Below are 11,327 nucleotides of genomic sequence, written 5' to 3'. Positions count from 1 at the left end.
GGAAAGCAACCATAGATGTGGTAATAGCCTGAGATATTTGGGGTTCCATGGGGGCCCATTGGACAATGATTCAATTAGTTGTAACTTATTCCTTGCACTGGAGACTGCACTTGCTCATAAAAGCTATCTTGTTGAGGGATTGACTCCCTCATAATTTAAAGACTCCATTTAGATTCCTTTTACATATATGTACATTTTTAAAAAAATACAGTAGTAGTAGTTTCCCACATGAATCCTCAATTCACCCTTAGTGATCATTACTTCTCTTCATAATACCTCCTTTAACCTTTACTTCTTTCCCATCTCCATTTAAACTTCACATGCTTGTCTTCACTATCTTTCTATAACTATATTCTATATTATTTTCCTTAGGAGATCCTCATCTATCCTCTAGCCCCTTACTCTATACCTATCCTCTATGGTTAAATAGATGGTAGCATATCTATTTAAGGCTTAAAGTTACCATAACCATATAAGAACAATGATATAACATTTATCTTTTGGAGTTGGATGATTTTGCTTCTATTTTATCCATTTAACAAAGAATTTCATGATTTTATTTTTTTAAGAGTTGAATAATATACCATCGTGTAAATGTACTACATCTTCATTATTCATTCATTAATTGAAGGATCTGTAGAAGGCTTCCAATTTCTGATTATTATGAATATAACAGTAATGAACATGACTGAACAAGTGTCTCTGCAGTAGAATGTAGTTGAATATAGCAGGATATAGTAGGATAAAGCAACCATTGAGTATATGCCAAAGATAGTTATAGCTAGGCCTTGATATAGATCTATTCTCAATATCCTGATGAGCCATTTAAGTAGTTTCCATAGTGAATGTACATGTTTGTATTCACATCAGAATTGAATAAGTATCCGCCTTTCTCCACATCCTCATCAAAACAAGCTGTAATTTGTTTTATTGATATAGGCCATTCTGACTATTGAAAGACAAAATCTCAAACTAGCCTTAGCTTGCATTTCTTTCATGATGCTGAACATTTCTTTAAATGTTTCCCAGATTTTTTTTCATTTTTTGAGAATTCTCTGGTTCTATAACCTTTTTAAATTAAGTTGTTTGTTTGCTTGCTGTTCAGTGTTTTTAATTCTTTTTATAACTTAGGTATTAACCATATATCAGATGTATAATTATTCAGGAACTTTTGCCATTCTGTAGTCTATAACCTTTCCAAATGATAGTGTATTTGCCATACAGAAGCTTTCAAATTTCATGAGATTCTGTTGATTGACTTTTGTTCTCAGTGGCTGTCCTAATGATGTTCTTCAGTTGAGAGAGGATGCTTTCCCTGAAATAAGGGATGGATGATACCTCCAGAAGTATTATTATTATTCATGATTGCTTCAGATTTACTGTTATTTTTGTGCTTCCATACAAAGCTGAAGGTAATTTTTTTCAATTTCTCTGTGGAATCATGCTAGACTTTTGATGGAGATTGGCTTGAATCTTTAGACTGCTTTTCATAGGATGACCATTTTCACTAAAGTAATTCTACCAATCCATTAGCATTGTCAGTCTTTCAATTGTTTGAGGATTTCTTTGGTATGTTTTGACAATGTCTTAATTTTTTATTATACATAGATTTCATTTAACACATGATATTTTTAAGTTATTTTGAAACTTGTTGTTTTCTGGATTTCCTTTTCAATCTCTTTGTCCATATATAGGAGGGTTACTGGTGTTTGTAAGTTAGTCTTGAATCCTGCCACTTTGCTGAAGTTATTTATTAGATGTAGGAGTGCCACAGTAGAAGTCTTAGTGTCACTTATATATACTATGTTATCATCTGTTGTTGTGGGATAATCTTTTTGTACACTGCAAAGATGTGTTTTTGCCAAAGCATTGTTTGATTGGTTTAATAAAGAGTCAAATATCCAATAGATAGGCATTAAGATGATAAATGGGATGTCCACGAGAAAGAAGAATTCAGAGGCACAAATTTGCCCTGAAGAAGAGGTTGGCAAAACATGGAGCATACTGGGTATACAAAATGGAAGAGAGATAAAATGTCATGTGACAAAATGTGGATTAAGAGAAAGAGGCTAATCGAAGTTCATAAAGTTAGTTGGAAACAAGCCTAAGCTAAAGGCCAACTCTTCATAATTAATATAAGCCTCTGTCTCATTATTGGGGAGCGGGCAATCCAAAGAAAGTCTCACGAAAAATTACAACTGCAACTGGCACCCAAGGTTCAGGCATGTAAATCCACATAAGACTGAGAAAGCTGGCAAAATGTTATAAAACACAGCATCAGATGTGACTTCCCAGTAACTGTGGTCTCTCAAGCAGGCCCAGAATTTGCAGCATTCAGAAGTGCTACCCCTTTAATACAGTTGTTATAGAATATTAGTTGAAGATGTGTTACATTGTTTATGCTGTGGAATGTTTGCTTAATGATGCAAAGATGTGTTACATTTGTTTGATTAAATAAAATTAACCTGTGGTCAGGAGGCAAAAAATACATAATAAATCAAATTTGTAGTCACATTAGGTATGTATTCAAGGTTAAACAGATATATTTTAGACAGATCATTTTCAAACACTTCAAAGGCCTACAGAATATGGCATTTAAGAAGCTAAATAATCTAAGACTTTTTATGACTATGGAACAGATATGCTCCAGGAAACATCATTTTACTTCATAAAAAAATTATGGACATTGAAAAAAATCTGTATGAAGTTTGCTTTCAATGTGGCAAGGCTAGCCATTTGGGAAAGAAACTGATCTTGTCTGGATTGCCTGACAGTATGTTGTACAAGCAGGACATGCAGCACCCACAGGAAAGTGACTATTGAAATTTGCCAAAACAAAGCAAGACAGTCTTTTAAGACTCCCGCTTCTCAGAAGAGCTTTCCATATATATCCTGCTATACACAAAGAAAAGAAGCTTAAGAATTTTGTCTGTACAAGTTTCCTGCTTCATTGAAAAGTCTGCTAGATATTCTAGGTCTGTAGACTGAAGACAAATAATCAATGCCACAGCAGAAAATTTTGTGACTCTGCAGACAGCCAGATGTCTCTATTAGGTAATGTTACATCCTTCTGGGGCTTTGATGACATTGAAGACTAAGTAGTTACAGTTTTAGTTTTCCTTAGTTATGATAGAAAATAAATTAGGTATAAAACTTTGGATTCACTAAAATAGGAGAGATAATGAAAGATTTTCTCTGAATATGCTAAATACAAATGGACTGAATATTCTAAATGCAATTCTTAATTGATAACTCTTTTTGATGTTTGTAGTTTTACTATATTAAAGTTAAAACATTTCAATTTTATTTAGACAAAAATGGGCAAATGTAGAATATTAGTTGATGATGTATTGCATTTGTTTATGATGAGGAATATCTGTTTAATTGTTCAAAGGTTTGTTGCATTCTCTTATGATCTATTTGTTTAACGTGAAGTTGTGTTACTTTGCCTCTCTAAAACTCCTGATTGATCTAAAAAAAAAAAAAAAGAGCTGAATTTCCAAGAGCAAAGCCAGAGATAGTATAGGTAAGGCTGTCAGGCAGAAAAAAATAAATAGGAGGAGAAATCTGGAAGGAGAGGATCTAAAAGCTAGAGGAGAAATGGAGTGCACAGCAGGGGCTAGTCACCCAGCTACACAGAGTAAGAAATAGGAGAGAATTCATGCTCCTAAACTGTACACATAGAATCATAACTATTACCTTTATGTGGTGCTCAACTAACAATGCAAGAAATAAACTGATGTCTACTCAAATATCAATAACAATAAATGCTACCATTACTCAATACTAAATATTTATAAAAATAAAATAAGCCAGCTTAAATTAATTTCTTACTCAATAATATTTTTTCCTCAGAAAATTCACATACAAGCTATAAGAGCTAGAATTTCATCATATTACCATCCCCTGTACCTATGAATGGCCAAATCACTCAGTTATTTCCATGATTCATAGTTAGGAAGAGTTCAGAAGAAATGAAACTTGAATTTCTTCCTTTTTTCCATTGCAAAGTCCCCCATATTCTGGCTAATTTGATTTTTGATTCATTCTGAGAATATCTAATTGTTAGTGGTTTAATACTGTATGGCTAACTTAACTGAATTAGTTCAAATTGAAAATATATCTTCAACTACATTGCATTCTTACCTGAAGAGTATGTTTCAATAGGCAATTATAAACAGAAAGACAGGTGGACCTTGGAGAAATTAACTCTAGTGTCATTGAAATTTAAAACCAATGGCAAAATGAGGCTTACTTCTATATTTTTTATGGTAAATTCACTAAGGCCACATTTACCTGTAGTGGATTGCATATATAATTTAAATAGACATTCACAATAGCACATTTATTTTTCAAGTTTGTATTTCTGTCATTATTAAGATTTCAAGTGTTGTACTGGTAAATATTTAATAACTGGCTGTCAAATAAAAAATATGGAATGGATTCTTGAATGGAAGTAATTGGCAATTTTGTGCAATATTCTCAAAATTGTTGATTCCAATACATGATTAAGATGTTACTAAATGTGAAGTCAGGTAGCATGAGCCAATGTACATCAGCTCAAGCACAACACTGGATATTCCTCTAATAATAAACTCCATTTTCATAAAACTAATTAAAGATTTTAATGTTGTTTTGATTTTAATTTTACCAGAGAACAGGAGTTTCTACAGAGGATAACATAGACCTAAGAATTAATTAATGTCCAAATAAATTGATTAAATTTATTAAATTTGAATCATTGATCATATATTATGTAAAACTTTTGATTACAACCTGGTAAGTTGTACTCAAATGCAATCCATTTGGATTTATTAACTATTTATGTACAATTTTCAATAGGTTCCTAGTAATAAAGAAATGTATGTAATACACTACCATCTGAGGCTTTTAAAAACTAAAATGGTACATATATTTGAAAATATAATTACCACTACAAGTTCCAAATTACATGAAAACATGTTTATTTCTCATAAGTATCACTTCTCCACCTGTATTCCTCAATAACATTGGAAAACTCTTTCATATCCCAGCTCTTATAATTAATTGTTCTTTCAATAGCATTGCTATTATGGTTGCTTATCTGAAAGAAGTAAAACTTAAAATCTATTTATTCCCCACACGATTCTTACGAAGTCTTTGTAGAGACTAATACTTCTATACTAAAGCAAAGAAAACTCTGAAATTTATTTTTTTATTGGGTTTTGAGTAATAAAACAAGCAGTTCTAGAGAAATAGGCCATGAATTAATGATGTATGAGAACATAGATTTTTCAGGACGGATAAGCAAGGGATTCGTTGCTAGACAGTCTCTCTAACTACTGTGTATTTCTGGAGTTTAATAATTCTAAATAAAATAATTCATATTTGTGAAAGAATGTCTAAAATGTCTTTTGATTTCTTGTCATTTTTCCTATTGCAAAATTCCCTGTATCTTGGTAAATTTGATGTTTTCTTCATATTGAAAACATCTTTTAGTGGTATAATATATGTATGGCTATAATTTAACTGGAAAGAAGTCTCGGTGCTTTAGAGTACTACCTGCTTTTCCAAAGTTCCTGAGTTCAAATCCCAGTAGCCACATGGTGGATCACAAACATCTGTAATGAGAGATGATGCCCTCTTGTGGAAGAGACCTAGTCAATCATCCTCAGCAAATGAGATCACGAAACCCAATATGAACAAATTCAACAGAACTGCCATATATGGTTTACCCAGCATTCTCAGGGAATAAATTTCATTCATTCATTCATTCATGCTTGAATTCATGCATTCATTCATAATTAACCAAATTAGTTCAAACTGTAAACATTTTCATTTACATTGTTTTCTTATTATTGAAGCCTAGTTCAAAAACTAGAAAAGTAAACCAGGATATTTCTGTTATAGAATATCATTTTAAGAAGTTTTACATTTGTATATGTTGTGGAGTATTTGTTTTAATGACACAAAGATGTGTTGCACTCTTTTATGTTGCATTTGCTTAACTCTGTGAAGCTATGTTACTTTGCCTTTCTAAAACATCTGAGGGTCTAATAAAGTGCAGGAGAGCCAAAAGCAAGACAGAAGAAAGGACAGGCAGGGCTGGCAGGCAGAGAGAGAAAAAATATAAGATGAAGAGCATAAGAAGGGAATCAAGGAATGAAAAAGGAACTGGAACAAGAGAGATCAAGGAATAAAGAAAGAAGGAACCAACCACACAGCCACAGAGCCAGCCCATGGAATAAGAATGAAAGTAAGATTACAGAAGTAAGAAAAGGAAAGAGCCCAGAGTTAAAAGATTGAAGGGATCATTAAGTCGAGAAAAAACTTGCAAGAAACAATCTTATATGTATCTACCTTAAAAGTATATAATTTTGAAGAATTTCCTTCTACCTCCTATGTACTGGCAAGTGTAAAAGTGCCATGACATAAATATAATTAACGTGTAGAATTAATACTTGATAAGCCATGTTTTTTGATATCTGTAGGAGGCCTACTCTGGAGGAGGAGTGAATGGGGGACAGGGGGAAGGTGCAGGGAGGGATCGGTAGAGAGGAGAGAGGAGAAAGTTCAGTTTGGATATAAAATAAATAAATTTAATTTTAGAAAACATGCCACAACATAAATATATATTTTTTCAAAACAGCAGTCTATATAAGATCTATACTAGATACCAATCTCCATATTTCAAATAATTATTGATTCACAGTTACTGGCCAGTAAAATGTGACTAAAAACAAGTTTAAAATAATTTATGAAACTACCTGATTCTTTTGATATTATTATTATTGTTGTTTTAGTGCATTTAATTGAGCCTATCGTCTCAAGTCTTGTATGCCAATGACAAGCTAGTTAAGACAATCTTCTGTTCTTTCTTTTAAAATCAAAGAAGCATTTAGTTCTATAAATGGGGTAGGAAAAAAGGTATGTGTGGTTTTAAACTCTAAATGATAATATGAACATTATTTTGTGACATAGAGACATTATAAAATGGTACTACTTGAAATTAAAACTAAAGTTATTTCCTTCTTCTCAAATTTGCTACTCTGTAATACTTAAAGAAGCTCATATGCTTCTTACTCTTTTTTGTGCGTTTATTTTTCCTCTCTAATATTTCCTTTAATTTCACCCACAGAAACCCAAGAGCATGCACGGTGACTTTATGGTTCTGTTCTTTTTCTTCTCCAGAAATGTAGTCGAAGAAATCTGTATTTTTTTTTATTATTTTGCTGCCTGCAATTTGCTCTGTTTCCAAAGGCAAGAGGAAGGATTCACGCAGCTGAAACTTCATCCTTAGAGAAAGGTTAGCAGATGCTCCATTTCCAGCTTTAAAGACCTATTGTGGCTTACAACCATTTGAATATTTAGGCCAGACTCTAAAGCACTCCAAGATTTATGACAAGTGAAATTTACTTGTGTGCAAGGGAAAGAGACATACAAAACCTTAATTCTTTCCATTCTGTTGCTTTACTTTGCTGATTTACAACTCATGTTGTTCTACTCTAGTCTTTCAAGCCTTGTGTCTATCCCTCTGACATTTTCCTTCAGCACAGCTGAAAATGAGGAAAAAAAAACTCATTCTGGAATAAATTATATACTCCACTGCATCCTGACAAGGCATGTTCTTCTCACAATTTAGCATCACTCTCTTTCCTAAAGCTATAGCTTTTTTTTTTAAAAAAAAAATCAATCTAGTTTTCCTTTTTTTGTTATTTTTTTAAAAAAACACGTTACCATCTCATCAAAATCGATATTTTGTGGCTTCCTTTAATTAAAAACGTTATAAAACACACTAAGAAATCAACCCCTCAAGAAATGTACATAGCCCACAAAGAAAACTTGTTTCTACTTTCCCAGAGAGCAGCACTCCCTCCTTCCTCAGGCTGGCCCTACTGGATTTTCCTTCCTCCCCATCCAGAGGGCAGGATGACAGTGCCCACTCCTCTTGGCTCCCCGAGACTTTTCTCTACCTAAGTGTGTCAACTTCCAGGGCACAGCCTTTGTAGAGGGTAGCAGAATCATGTGTTGCCCCAAGATTAAAAAGCAAGACAGCAGGGGTGCTACCAGCACAGCTCTTGATAACATTGGTGAATCTGGTGAATCTGTCCTCTGCAGCATTTTTTCTGGGTCTCTTCCAGACCTTTTGGCTGAACCATAGCCACACTTTAAATGTCCTGGAATTCCCCACACCCCAAACTTTGAAGACAAGTGAGTTCCTGTGGTCTCCTGGATGTTCTCAGAAGAAGTTAGCTCTCTGGGGACCTGGTGAATTTGAAAGATTTCCCTCTTCCCAATGCCCTCTGACTCAGATACAGGGATGCAGAGAGAGCAGGGAGTTAGGTTGGAAAATACAGGAACACAGACACCTTGGTGTAGGTTGGTTGAAAGAACGCACTGTCAAAATTCCCAGCCCGTCCTTAGGAGGAAATAGGTGCTTTTCCCACCTCCTGGCTCTAAAACAGAGTGGGTGAGGTGTGGAAGGTGAAAGCTGAAGAGAGACTGGTGGTCAATAAATCCACAAGCAAGTTGGAGACTTGCTTTTCCACTCTGTACAGAATCGATGAAAAAACGGGAGCAATTTAGGAAGCCACTTGCCAAAAGCAGCACATAAGGCCATGAATGATTTAACATTGCCACTAAGATGACAATACTGGGGAGGAGTCACTCACTTTCACTATCTGGGTCACTTAAATCTGTGTACTCCATTTCCCTATACTGACTTCAGTACATTGAACTGAAATAAAATAAAATAAAACAGCACGGGGGCAATACTATTAGATGATTTCACCAAAGCTACTCATTCTTCTTTCAGTGTGGATATTCACTCTTGCCTGCCACCTCCATCTCTTCCTCCCACTACTGAGTCTAGAATTAGATTTGATTATAAACAGCTCATATGCCTTTATATTGTAAAAACATTCAAAGTGACTCTTATTTGGTTAGTGTCCTAATTATATACCCACCTCTTCTTATACACACAATTTACCATCTACTGAGTGAAACTTAATTTTACAAGAGATACTTGGCAAGGGACTCAGAAACAACTGAAGATTTTCTTGTCCTCTTTATTTTCATTAAGAATAGATGCTTATTCTTTGTTGAAAAATTGACCATCAGTGATGGCAATATATTTGAAAGACTCTATGGATTTTTACAAAGCACTAATTCCTGTGTTCCACCCCGAGCCCCAAGAGTTACCAATTCTTTTGGCCTCTTATCTCGACAACAGGGTTAGTACAAGCACCCAGGTGAAATCAACAGGCAATAGTTCCCATTGAAGTGCCTTAGTGTTGGGACTAATGAGTCCTAGCCTTCAGCTGGATGTTGGGATTAATGAGCCCCGGCCTTCAGCTGCTCTTCCCTCCTAGAACCTTCTAATTAAAGTTACTAGAAGCTGTGACTAGCTTAGAGAATCAGAGGATGGGATTTTCACGTGTTGGCCACTGACTGCAGTGTATTTAAGCCTACATGGCGCTAATAAAGGGGGGCTTTGGTATCAGTGTTTAAAGGTCTGCGTGTCGGTCTGTCTCTGCGTGTGTATTCTCAACCTCCAGCCCCTTGCCCGAAGCTGGCAAACTGGGGTCTAGGGCATAGAGCGAAGAAGAGGACACAGTGCGCGATACCTTAGATTAAGAAAAATAGGTTTTCAGATCTACTTGTGTTGCCAGATTGTCCTTTTCCATTCCAGTAGACATTTGAACAAAAAACTTGGTACACTCTCAGAAATAAATCACAGTCCGACCTGGTAGCTCAGTTCTTTACTCCAGAGCACCTAGACATTTGTGGGGAAGGTTGAGGTAGGAATTTCAAAGGCTGTCGGGGCTAGAGTGAGTTCAAGCCCAGCCTAGGCAACTTAGAATTGATCTCACAATAAAGCAGTGGTACAATGCTAGTCCAGCAGGTAAGAGTCCTTATATTCAATCCCTAGTACTTTAAATGAAAACAACACCAAAAAAAAAAAAAAAAAAAAAAAAAAAAAAAAAAAAAAAAAAAACTTCTGGAATACTAGATTATATATTATTAAGCTAAGCTAATCAAAACAATCCATTCAAAAATTTTGCTAAAATAAGTGTAGGTTCAAATTGCATGTAAATACCTTTAAATACATTTCTGAGATGTTTTCTGAAACAAGAAAATTATAGCTAAATACAATATTTAAATAGATAAACTATAGAAAATGACCCAGTGACTTGGATACTCAGCTGTCGCAAGCCTCTCTAGCTACACCAGAGGGAACTTAATAGTGAATTAAGAATTTCTGAGCCTCTGAGCTGCCTAAGCCTCTAAAGACTGAGAGATTAGGTGGCTAAAAATATTGCTTAGTATTTTATTCTATTAAAATCATCTTCAAAAGTAAGTTCGAAATCTGCCTGGACACTGTCTAGTGAAAATGATTAAGCAATGGAATGTAGACTGCTACAATCTCCTTTATTCTGAGTTCGCACTAATATATTTCAAAAAATATAAAATATCAACTTCTTAATAATTTCTATTCAAAAATCCTTGAGGAAAGGGAGATTATAAGACTATTTCTCTATAGATGATCTGCTTATACACAGAAAACTCCTTGACAGATCCAGAGATATTTTAGATATTGTTCATTTAAGATATTTTCCTGAGTAAAAAAGTTTCCATGAGCAACTGCAATACTCAGCACTGCAATGTATTTTCAACTTGAAAGATAAAAGATCTCCAACAATATTTCATTAAAGAATTTGAGATTACTAGCCAAAATGATTTGTATGATGTACCATTGATCTTGAATATGAACAACACTTATGTAATTAACTGTAACACTTTTAAGTGAAATTGCATCTTAGAATCATACAAATATAGCACACATATATTACACTAAAATTATGCCTCTCTGAAATTCAATGTAGTTTCCATAAAAATAGTTAGGAGCAGTAATTTAGATGTATGTTTTAAGGATTGTCATAAGTTCATATAGACATATTCATTGATTGCGCAGAAGTCTATGAACCAACACAGCTATTTGTTGTTTTCTTTTGTAGATAATTTAGAAAACAAAGTTTAAAATATATGTATTTTAGAATTGCACAGAAAGCATTTTTCCCTAGGACACTAGAAATATAGCCTATATTTTTAGAATGCTATCATGGGTTCTGCAAATTTTCTATGAAACATTTCAACACAATCAAGGATAATTTGAATCACGGAATTTTCTTATTCTTTCTAAAATTATTTTTTAGGAATGTCAAATTTTTGACTACTAGAATTGTCTAAATGTAAGCATTTTCTTCTTGTGTATCCTCAGACTGGGTGAGCTTTAGGGTAAAAGGAAATACTGTTTTGGTACTGACATCTATCCCTAGGAAAGCTAA

The sequence above is a fragment of the Chionomys nivalis genome, chromosome X (genome assembly GCF_950005125.1).
Source record: "Chionomys nivalis chromosome X, mChiNiv1.1, whole genome shotgun sequence".
NCBI lineage: Eukaryota > Metazoa > Chordata > Mammalia > Rodentia > Cricetidae > Chionomys > Chionomys nivalis.
This window is presented reverse-complemented; position numbering follows the sequence as displayed.